Here is a 12,647-nt window from a genome sequence, read left to right as displayed (position 1 = left end):
CCCGTTGGACTGTCAGTCAAACACTTCTTGCCTCCGTGTCCCCGAGAATTTCATGCATTCATTGTGTGCTGACTAGAGTCTAGGTCATAGTTCTACTCAAGCTAGCCAGCGGTTCCATGCTAGTGCTGGGTAATTCTTGATCTTACGTTGTCCTTTGACCTCCAGATTAGAGACATTATGAGGACTGCTTTCTTCCATCTGTGAAATATAACAAAGATTCGTCCCATCCTGTCTTTGGCTGATGCTGAGATTCTGATACATGCATTTATCTCTTCCAGATTGGACTATTGTAATGCTTTATTTTCTGGTTTACCACAGTCCAGCACTAGGGGTCTTCAACTGGTTCAAAATGTTGCTGTCAGACTTTTGACATGAAGCAGAAGGTTCAACCACATTACACCCCGTTCTGGCATCCTTCATATGGCTTCCTGTCTCTTTGAGATCAGACTTAAGGTGTTGTTACTGGCCTATAAAACTGTTCATGGACTGGCACCTCCCTACCTGGCTGACATGGTTGAGCCCTACGTACCGGCTCAGGCCTTGCATTTGCAGGGTGCAGGACTGTTATGTGTCCCCAGGATGAACAAAAAGTCAGTGGGTCACAGAGTCTTTTCCTATCATTCTTCGGCTCTGTGGAACGATCTGCCCGCGCACATACGACAGTCAGACTGTGTGAGATTTTAAATCTTATTGAAGGACACATCTTTTTTCCCCTGTTTTATCGCTACTTTTTTATGTTATTGCATGTCTTCTTTTATTCTTTGTATTTATTCATGTTTTTATTCTTTTACTGTGTTTTTTAATCTTTTACTTCATTTTGTTTTGCTTTTTTAAGTTGTGTTGGGTGAAACGCCTTGAGGCAACCCCGTTGTGAATTGACGTTATCCATCCATTTTCTTCTGCTTCATCCGAGGTCGGGTTGCGGGGGCAGCAGCTCAAGCAAAGCCACCCAGACCTCCCGATCCACACACACCTCCCCTAGCTCCTCCGGGGGAACCCCGAGGCGTTCCCAAGCCAGCTTGGCGTTATATAAATTTGAATTTTAACAAAACCCAGCAAGCTCGTTGCATGTTGGTGGAGAAAGTACCAGCAATAAGCTTAGTTTTTGTCACTAAAGTAGAGTTTTTGAGAAAGATACCACCAGAAAGATAACAGATGTGGCAACAACTAAAACCAGAATAAACATTGGTGTTGCTTTTCATCAGTGGCATCAGTGTGCCGCGACTGGTTCTGTGTGTCAGATTGGAAAGCCTTGGGGGCAAAGGTAGCTGGCGGCTCAAGCCAACAACTCTACAGTGCCCCGACCTCGCCACGACCCAGGGCTGTGGATCAGAAAGTGTCAGGTTCTGCCCCGGTACTGGCTCGTGTCTTGGTTTGTCCCCTCTTGTGGTTCTTCTGTCTGGCCCTGATCTTTGCTCTTCTGTGTGTTGTACCTTAGCCACATGGTGAGTTCTGTTCTAGTTTAGTCCCAGCCTTTGGTTTTCTTGTTGATCTCTTTTCATTTCTTACATTTGTTTCCTCCTTTGATTCTTTGTTCTTTTCATGTTGGTATTTTATTTGGCCTTTGGTTTTTGTTAATCTTTGTTTTCTGTATTTTATTTTTCACTGTTGGTTTTGGGTGGGGTTACTACCACGTATCCTCTTTGACTTTGCTACTGTTTGTCATGTCCACTGGTCACTGAACTCTCTTGTCTCCTGTCTTCCCTCGTCTTCGTCTCGTCCGACCACGCCCTCTTCCTGAACATTTTCCGCACCTGTCTCACATCAAGCCCTGATTACCCACTGGGTATTTAAGCTTTGTGTGTCATGTTTGTTACTGCCAGTTCGTTGTACATTGTGTCTTCGGTCCAGACTTCCTGTCATTCCAGCCGTTTTTGACCTCACTTTGATTTCTGTATTTCGCCTTTTGTCTCAGTCCATCATATTTTGTTTCTCCGTGTTTTGAACCCTGCTTGTTTTTGACTATGCCTCAGCCTGACACCTGCCTTATTTGCCTCCACCTCGCTGACCGTCTATCTGTGTTACCAAACCTTGGACTGAATTCCCGTTAAAGCTTTTTTATTACTCCTACACTTTGTCCGTGATTCTGCTTATGCATCCATCCTCTTTCTGAGCCACGCCACCATGGCAGAAAGACCTGCAGAGTGATGCCATGGTGGCTCCATTTCTGCAGGACAGGTCTCGTTGGTACTCCATATGTTAGTATATTACCTTCAAATGGGACGAGTGGTGATGCAGTGTATTTCTGTATTCTGTAGAGAAGAATGTATCCAGTTCTCTGTACCCTCTGTGAGAAGGCGATACACATTCTTGCACTCTGGACTGACATCTGAATTGAAAGGTTTTTGGACATTTTTGACTATGTATCTTCCAAATCTTGCTTCGTCTGACTGTTTTGTCCAGGATTTCCAACCGTTCCTTTAATATAACATGTAATGTTGCGTTACACTTGTGGGCGATGAACTTCATTATGCATGGGCGAGTGGGAGGAGTCTCAGAAATCAAAAGCATCTACTGCAGTACTTCCAACCTGCTCCGGTATATTGTGACGACCTGCAGCTGTGGTTGTATGAATCAATAAGACCTGCATGTATTCTTAGACTTTCTTTTTATAGCAAGGAACACTAGTCGACTGTCACTCTGTCGCACGCACATTCTGGCTGATAACGTTATCTAGAAGGCGTGTGTGTATGCATGGAGGTCATCGGTGGCGGCTCCTGAATGAGGCCTATCCATGGCAGTGCAGCTGTCATGCCAAACCTGGGGGGGGGGGGGGGGGGGGGAGACCTGAAAGCACAGAGACAGGTGCTGATGTGAGCATAACAGAGCAAAGCCAACACTCCAGGTTTTTATTCTAAAGTAACAAAAACCGTTACTTCAAAGATAGACGAGAAGTGGTTTGACATTTCCATGAAAGTGCTGTTTCTCTCTCGCCCCTCTGCAGCGGCTGCTAATGCTACATGATCCTTACACCTCCGTTCTGCACTCTGCTAAAGGGCACGGTGATACAGGCTTCTGCACATGACTTGTGATGAAACATTTTGCTCCATGGATCTTGTTACCTTAACTCTGACTTTGCGTGGATGTCCATGGGGGTTGGATTTATTGGCAAACGACAGGTAAGCTGCAGTTGTTCTCATGTAAATCTGAGTCTGGTTAACACATTTTGAATGGGTCTTAAGAATTAAGTGTTCTTACATATCACTGTCATTGCAACAAGCACAAGTAGAGGATTTTAGGGGACAGCCAGTCAGATTGCTGAAAAGTTAATGAAGTGATTAGGAAAGAAGGATGTGGCAATAAACGATCAGCATGAGGTGAAAAGAACTGCATCTTGTTCCTTAGCAGATTCCCTGGGTTCCATCCCAGCCAGCTTGTGTCGACAATAACTCTAAAATGATAAATGATATGATCTTGTAACTCACCATGTTAAAAGAACATATCATGAGGACAAACCCTGTTATACCCAGTGTGCATTTATGCACCAGATCATTCAAACAAGCACCTTTGTTTTACCTATGTAATATCCCATAGACATACTGCCACCTGCTGGATGGTTAGTGGAGGCGCCACTCTTAACGAGTGTCAGTTACCATGTTATGGACGGTTAGTCGATGTTGGATAAACTGTCAAAAGTTACAAACAGCTGTGGTTGAGACCTGTATGCAGTTTGCCTCCTCAACACTGGACTTCATGTATGCCTATCGAAGCCCTCCTCCCAGATACCAAGCAAGCAGCCACAGGGAGAAACACAATGCCCACTGCTTCAGCAAATTCACTGTGAAAATATATAACAGAAAAAGAAACTACAGCTGGAATAGAACGATAGATAGAACGTGTGGCTAGAGATGGTGCCAAAAATTTTCATAGCATATACAAATTAGTGATGCTAACACTCAAGTCAGGTCCGGGAGAATGTTCCAGTCGCCACATTTATCAGTGCCCCAGAGGGTTTCAAAACCTGGTTCAAACATTGTTATGGAGTCCATGTCAAAAAGGAAGACATCACGATCTGTAATAACAAGGTATCGATACATCACCAACTAATTCAAAACAAATGCTTCTTAACATTGAGGTCTTTAGGGTCATGATGCTTCCTGTCTTACTGTATGGGTCTGAGACTTGGATGCTAATTAGTGGTCTAAAATGACAACTGGATCTCTGTTATACAAGGTCTCTTCAGAAGATCCTGAGACCTCCAGAATGACTTTGTGTCAAACGGACACCCTTTAGGCCACGATCCAGCACTCAGGAGCTGAGGACCTCAGTGGGTGGAGAAGGCAAAGGACACTCCCACGTCACCTGGCTGTAGCAGATGAATGGTTACTGTGGAAGGGTGGAGATGGACTGCTTGTCTGCCTGGGTGGTTGTCCTCCAGGACCCAAGTTGGTTCCGTGGTGTGTTGAATGTGGCAGCGTGTTGCACCAGACCATGATCCCAGACTTGACCTGATCTATCGTTGGAGAAGGGGATGTGCTCATTCTTTTTCTCCTTGCACTTTGCACTTGCTACACTTGTGATGATGATACCTGACACTGACACCTCCTGTACGTCTTACACAGCACAAAAGGACTCAGCCTGTGAGTCATAAATTAACTTATGTTCTGCGTCTGGTTTCAGTTAATGCCTAGAACACACTGCAGGCTGCAGACACTTGCCATTTGGGCTACACAATACATTTGGGGTGGGAACTCACACTTCTTTCTTACAGAATTTTTTTTTTCCTCAAAATATCACATTGTTGAAAATCTAACAATTTGCTCAACTTACCTTCAATCTTGTTTTTTTTTCTTTTTGGATGAGTGGTTAGCACTGTTGCTTCACAATGAGAAGGTCCTCAGTTTGATTCTGACCTGGTCCTTTCTGTGTGGAGTTTGCATGTTCTCCCAGTGTTCCTTCAGGTTGCCTCCAGTTGCTTTGGCTTCCTCCCACTTCAAAACACATGCATGTTGGGTGAAGTGGAACCATTAAATGGACCGTAGGTGTGAGTGTTTGTCTTTCAGCCCTGCAACAGACTGGTGGTCTGTCCAGGGTGTACATACCCCAACTATTACCCCCCTTTCCCCCCAACACTTCCCTGTGACAGAGGTATAAGTGAGTTTAGAAACTAAATGAATAATTCTGATGTCATCTGGTTTCCACAGTCCCTCCTACCCCAGTCCATCCTTTGTTGCATTGCCTGTTAGTCCAGATGAATCTGACTAGATGGAGATCCTAAAACAACATCTTAGTTAAGTGCAGCTCCACTTGAGTACCCTAAGAGTTGGAAGTGCTCCAAATATTAAGATGGCAGAAGACCCAGGATCCAGTCCTCATGTCAACATCCTTCAGAAGAAGCCTAAAGTCATCAATGATGACTTAGTACCTGAAACTGGAGCTCTGGCTGATGATCTCACGCCGCCAGCTTTCATCCGTAAACTCCGCAAGGCTGCAGTTGGTACAGGCTGTGATATCTGCCTGAGGGTGTCAGTGGCAGGATGTCCAAAGCCTTTGCTGTCCTGGTACCATAACGGTGAGCTCCTCCCTCCATCAGAAGGCCAGGATTCCGGTGGACTCTGGATACGGGACTGCCATGTGTACAATGCTGGCTTGTATACCTGTGTGGCAACCAATAAGCTTGGCGAGGCAAGCTGCAGCGCCGTCCTGGCCATTATGGACCTCGGTGAAGGTTAGTGTGAGCATCTCCTCATCTCAAAACTCCTCATTTCTTGTACCTCCTTCTCGACACATCATTTTAAAGCTTCGGTCAAAGGTAAAATACTTTTTTCATTGATGCGTTAATACTAAAAATTCTAGTAATTACACTGAGTCAGTACTGTGGCAAATTCTACAGTGATGACAGAAACGAACATCAGGTCACTTGATGCAAAGGTGATTTGAAAAACACAAGTCAGGTGATGGGTATGAAAAATATTTCAAGTCATGCAGCATCATGGAGTTCACATAAATTAGTCATTCCAAGGTGGAAAGGGTATTGTGCAGTATAGTAAATCTGCCTAGAACACGCCGCTGTCAGAAACTGAACATCAAGCATCAAGTTTTGTCAAGACGGTTCTCCAACCATAGTTATGGTATGGTTGTCCATGCTACCAGGTCTCTTTGGAGTACGCTTGGGTACTACTGGAAGGACCTTTTTGTCATTGTGAGGGAATGTTAGCCATGTGGTGCGTGTCTCTGGGCATGATTCAACATGGAGATGCCTCAGGGGTGCAGACCCCAGGCACTAGCCAAGTTTCACATTGGTGATGGCAAATCCATTCACAAGGTCAGAATGGACCGGTTGTCTACCCGGGTGGCTGTCATTCAAGTAGTGTGGCAAATCTATCTATGCCGGCCACTAAAAATGCACCGGAACGTGTCTAATGTATCAGTCTCCATAACTGTGGTAGGACACCCATCTTGGGTAATCTCAGATATTCTTGGATCTACAGAGAATTCTCATACCTGCTGAAGGAATACGGCTGTGATTGGAGAGACTTTTGCCCGTTGCTTCACCAGTTACACCTCCAGGTTAGAGTGGAACACAGAAAGACATAGTTAAAAAGAGGACATGTGAGGTCTAGGCTCAAGTTTCCCAGAAGGTACATGGAAAAAAGTGCCCTTGCTGGGGGAGCAGGACCAAACCATGATGGCGTCTGCCTTCATTTGAGCTCTGCTCTTGCAGAACATTTTTGACGTTTGAGATTACGTGCATCCAAACATCTGTCTGTCCTCCATGTCTCCCGAAGAACAACCTAAATTAGCTTGTGGCTATAAATAGAAACCCCGATTAGCTGGAGGAGGGGAGTGTCAATCTGCTGTCGTTTTCCATTCATAGTGCAGATGAAACGGTCACCTCTAAACCCACCTGGGTGTTTGTTGTGTTCATTGAGCTGAAAGAGCTCAGATTTAGGTCCTCCAAAGGAACACAGCTACCATTCATACTCTGACCCATCACGTCAAGTGAAATCACTAAACCTGGAAACCTGCACTCAGCCTGGGAAACATCAATCTTGACATTTTGAAGCCAAATGTAGTGTAACACTCACTAGAGGTCCAAGACAACAGTCTTGAATGCTATTGTATTAAATATCACCATTGTCTAAACATACTGGTCAGAGTTCTTATTGACAGAAAGTAATAAAAAAAAGGCTTGTGTGTGGAACAATAAAAGCACATATTGTGGATTTGCTGCATTCACACTGAAAAACAAACAGTTTAAAGCAGGATGTGCACCACAGCAGCATCTGTCATGGATATGTTGAATCCTGGCTCTGTCACATTGTTGAATCAGGTCAGATCTGGGAGCAGGCACTGGTTCCATTGTGTCCACCACCACAGTATGGAACCACCTTGGATGGCAACCACTCAGACAGACAACCAGTCCATCGCCACCTCTCAAAAGCAGTCGTCTATCTGATGGAGCCGGGTGATACGTGTGTACCCGTTGGCTTTTTGCAGTTGCTGAGGTCCTCAACATTGCAACATCTGCATGCTGGATCAAGGCCAGAGAAACACACCACTTGGTCAAAATGTCACAGTTGAAGTTCTCCCGCAATGCAGGTAGTCTCTCGATGTAATCATTTGATTGAGGCACAGTGATTCCATCAGCAACCAAGGATCCTCCAAAGGAACCAAGGCAATCAAGGTAGATCATGCCATCTTCTGCAAAGTTGAGATAAGGTAAAACTTTCCTTGCCAATAAACGCACCTTTTCTGTAACTCACCTCATCCGTGCCAGGACTGAACAGAATTAGGAGCTGGAACACATCCCTGACAAAAGTTAGAAATCACTGGGAAGAATTCAGAGTCGGTGCCCGCTCCATACGGCATTGTTATATAAGGAAAATAAAAACAGATTGCAACATATATTTTGAAATCTAAACTAAAATTCAATATACACGCAACAAAAATATAAACACAACACTTTTGGTTTTGCTCCCATTTTGTATGAGATGAACTCAAAGATCTAAAACTTTTTCCACATACACAATATCACCATTTCCCTCAAATATTGTTCACAAACCAGTCTAAATCTGTGATAGTGACCACTTCTCCTTTGCTGAGATAATCCATCCCACCTCACAGGTGTGCCATATCAAGATGCTGATTAGACACCATGATTAGTGCACAGGTGTGCCTTAGACTGCCCACAATAAAAGGCCACTCTGAAAGGTGCAGTTTTATCACACAGCACAATGCCACAGATGTCGCAAGATTTGAGGGAGCGTGCAATTGGCATGCTGACAGCAGGAATGTCAACCAGAGCTGTTGCTCGTGTATTGAATGTTTATTTCTCTACCATAAGCCGTCTCCAAAGGCGTTTCACAGAATTTGGCAGTACATCCAACCAGCCTCACAACCGCAGACCACGTGTAACCACACCAGCCCAGGACCTCCACATCCAGCATGTTCACCTCCAAGATCGTCTGAGACCAGCCACTCGGACAGCTGCTGAAACAATCGGTTTGCATAACCAAAGAATTTCTGCACAAACTGTCAGAAACCGTCTCAGGGAAGCTCATCTGCATGCTCGTCGTCCTCATCGGGGTCTCGACCTGACTCCAGTTCGTCATCGTAACCAACTCGAGTGGGCAAATGCTCACATTCGCTGGCGTTTGGCACGTTGGAGAGGTGTTCTCTTCACGGATGAATCCCAGTTCACACTGTTCAGGGCAGATGGCAGACAGCGTGTGTGGCGTCGTGTGGGTGAGCGGTTTTCTGATGTCAATGTTGTGGATCGAGTGGCCCATGGTGGCGGTGGGGTTATGGTATGGGCAGGCGTCTGTTATGGACGAAGAACACAGGTGCATTTTATTGATGGCATTTTGAATGCACAGAGATACCGTGACGAGATCCTGAGGCCCATTGTTGTGTCATCCAAGAACATCACCTCATGTTGCAGCAGGATAATGCACGGCCCCATGTTGCAAGGATCTGTACACAATTCTTGGAAGCTGAAAATGTCCCAGTTCTTGCATGGCCGGCATACTCACCGGACATGTCAACCATTGAGCATGTTTGGGATGCTCTGGACCGGCGTATACGACAGCGTGTACCAGTTCCTGCCAATATCCAGCAACTTCGCACAGCCATTGAAGAGGAGTGGACCAACATTCCACAGGCCACAATTGACAACCTGATCAACTCTATGCGAAGGAAATGTGTTGCACTGCATGAGGCAAATGGTGGTCACACCAGATACTGACTGGTATCCCCCCCCAATAAAACAAAACTGCACCTTTCAGAGTGGCCTTTTATTGTGGACAGTCTAAGGCACACCTGTGAGGTGGGATGGATTATCTCAGCAAAGGAGAAGTGCTCACTATCACAGATTTAGACTGGTTTGTGAACAATATTTGAGGGAAATGGTGATATTGTGTATGTGGAAAAAGTTTTAGCTCTTTGAGTTCATCTCATACAAAATGGGAGCAAAACCAAAAGTGTTGCGTTTATATTTTTGTTGAGTGTAGTACAGACTAGTAGTAATTTATTATATTAATGGTGCAGACTGCAGAGATAATAAAACTTCCAAACAATTCAGATGGAAGGCACCTTTCTGATGGAACGTGCATTCAAGGTGCTTTGGAAAATGAAGTTGAAATAACCTTTAATTAAAAAGGAAAAGTTCACTTTAATCTTGAAAAAATGATGAAAATGACAACACAGAGTAACAAATCAGTAGTGGATACGATCCAACATTTAAATTCACAAAATGCCCCCACACAGACCTTGCATAACATTCTTCAATAATGCAGTGATGGCACAACAGGCCTCATGAAGAATTTGTTGTTTTTCTGAGCCCAATAGATGTCAGTGTTCACTCACAGAAACTCCACAGTGCACCACAATTTCTACATGTAAAATTATGGCCAGATATGGAACTTCAGGGAACCCTAAAAGACTGCTGTAAACATCACGTTGGGCAATATGATGGGCCAAATCAAAGGGAGCCATGTTTGGGCCGTGGACCCCAAACTGAGCGACTCTGCTTTGAATGGAAAGAAGCTCCTGCTTGCCATGCTCCCTGTCATTCAGAGAGGGGACATGTTGTGGGGGGGTCTCACAGGACCAAGTAAGACTTCAGTTGATTTGTGACATATGACACACAAATATAAAACAAGCTGTTTCAGAAGACTTTCTACATGCACAGATAAGAATTACTGAACTATGAGAACATTAAAGATGGAACCAGCACCGTACTGTATGTATACAATTGTATGTATAACCTTTATTTAACCAGATAAAAGCCCATTGAGATTATGACCTCTTTTACAAGGGTGACCTGGCCAAGAAAGGCAGCAGCACACGTCATAATAGACAACTAAACAACATTAAAATAACCATTAAAATATATAAAAATAAAATGCAACCCTCGGCAGTATGAGCATGTAATCAATGAAAGAGTGTGAAGAAAGAATGTGACCTTTTGACCCCTTAGAATAGGTCAAGGTTAGCCATCTTTGAACTTGTCCAAGGTCTGTGATCCAAGAATGTTCCCTGTGAATTTGAAGACCCTGGCAGTAATAGGACTGGAGTTATGCTGAGCACAGACAGTCGGATGGATGCAAAGTCTTCACCATATCCGCCAGGCAAAAATACAAACAATTAACAAATAAAACACAATCATTTCAGTCACCGTAACAATATATAAGTAAAAAGAAAGACAGTTTAAGATTTAAAACACAGGCACTGTTCAAAAGATTTCCATTCTCGGTTTCTTAAAATAGTGCAGAAAGTGTTCAGAGAAATCGACCCAAACTAACCCTAACTGTCAAGGTTAAAATTTTTAAGGTTTTTAATTTATGGGTCATCTTTAAGGATGACCCATGTATGGGGACTCTGAGTCCTGTTCATTTTAATTCAATTTAATCAGCTTATAAACCGCCAAATCACAACAAAAGCCATCTCAAGGCGCCTCACACAGAACAGTTCAATATAAAATTTAAAATAAATAAATAATAATAAAAAAAATTCAAATACATAATTAAAAATAGAAGTAAAATAATAAAACAGATTAAAAATAAAAGCTATTCACAAGAAAGAGAATAAAAATAGGTTTTAAGTCTTGACTTAAAAATATTCACGGACTCCGACTGCCTCACGGTCGCAGAAAGACCGTTCCACAGATCAGGTGGACAATAAGAAAAAGCTCTTTGACCCGCTGACTTCTTCTTCACCCTGGGAACACAGAGTAGTCCCGCATCCTGCGATTGCCACACTTGGGCCGGTACATAGGGTTTCACCAGATCGGCCAGATAAGATGGCGCCAGTCCATGAACAACTTTATAAGTCAATAATAAAACCTTAAAATCTGCTCTCACAGAGACAGGAACCAGTGTAAAGACACCAAAATGAGTGTGATATGTTCAAACCCAGGATGAACGCCAGCTGGTCAAATTGATGCCGATGTCTCACTGAACCAAGAACTATCATTCAGTCAGAGTTCACAGAGTATCAGAGTTTAAAAGTAGGAAGTTACTAGACATCCAGCTTCTCACTGATAGAAGACAGTCCCCCAGGGATTTTATGGGAATGAGATTTCCTGCAGTTATCGGCATGTAAAACTGAGTATCATCAGCATAACAATGAAAGGCAATCCCAAAACGGCTATTTGTAGATGGGCCATGTTGCTTCTTTTGTGTGGTTATTTTTCACCTTTATGAATCTATGAGGACAAGTTGTTGTTTCCATCATGATGTTCCGTCGTTGTGCTTTTAGTCTCATGCTTGACAGTGTAAACACACCTGATGAGTTTTGTATCTTACACATCAACCTCCATTTTTAGTATACAGAAGGTGTTCCTCGCTGTATTGCCGGTGAGACTGGCGCCTTCTTGTGGAGATGTGCTGACAGTTGAGTCGACTTGTCACACGGTCCAACTGGCGGATCTTGCAGCACCTCGATGTCCTACTTTTAATCCTCTCACTTCAATGTGAGGTACTGGCCCCCGTTTGCACCTCTGTCCTCTTTTCCTCTTTGTCTCTTTTCAAACCTGCTACTGCTGCTTTAATCTGCATTCACCACAGCGACTGAACACCCCACAAAACCCTTTGAGTTTTCAGTCTCACACCATGGATTTGTCTTACTCCAGTCGAGGTCCTGATCCAGGTTTACACGTTACTGAAGTATCATTCTGATTGACCTGATGGCTTACTCTGTAATCGTACCCGTCCACATGAAGACAGAATGGCCAACAGCAATGTGACATTTGTCCCCAATGACCTTGACCTTCACTCAAATAATTGACCTCTGGCTGACCTTGCCAGGGAAATTCTGGAATCCACCAAAGTGTGTGCCATGTTCTGATTGAAAATCAAATATCATGGCCTTTCTTTGCCTTTAAGGTGGTTTTGAGATCAGTTGTCAGTGACATACCAAGTTTGGTAGAAATCACCAAAAGGACTTTTCCATTAATGGAGTTTTATTGTGTAAAGTCCAATTTTAAGCTTCCTTTAAATTTCTCTTGCAGTTCAATCAGGAACTGAAGCCAAAGCAAGAACACACACAAGGAAGAGATTGTGAAGCAGGTTATTAAGAGATGAAGGGAAGTGGATGTAGTGGGATGGAAACCCAATGGAGTGAAGGTACGGTGAGACGTCAAGGCTCAGCACGTGATCCTTGGGGTCTGGGATGGGGGTGTCTTGGCTGATGAGATGTGAAAATTT

This window comes from Thalassophryne amazonica, chromosome 1, assembly GCF_902500255.1.
Source record: "Thalassophryne amazonica chromosome 1, fThaAma1.1, whole genome shotgun sequence".
Taxonomy (NCBI): domain Eukaryota; kingdom Metazoa; phylum Chordata; class Actinopteri; order Batrachoidiformes; family Batrachoididae; genus Thalassophryne; species Thalassophryne amazonica.
The sequence above is the reverse complement of the archived record's forward strand: the minus strand, read 5'-3'. Positions refer to the sequence as shown.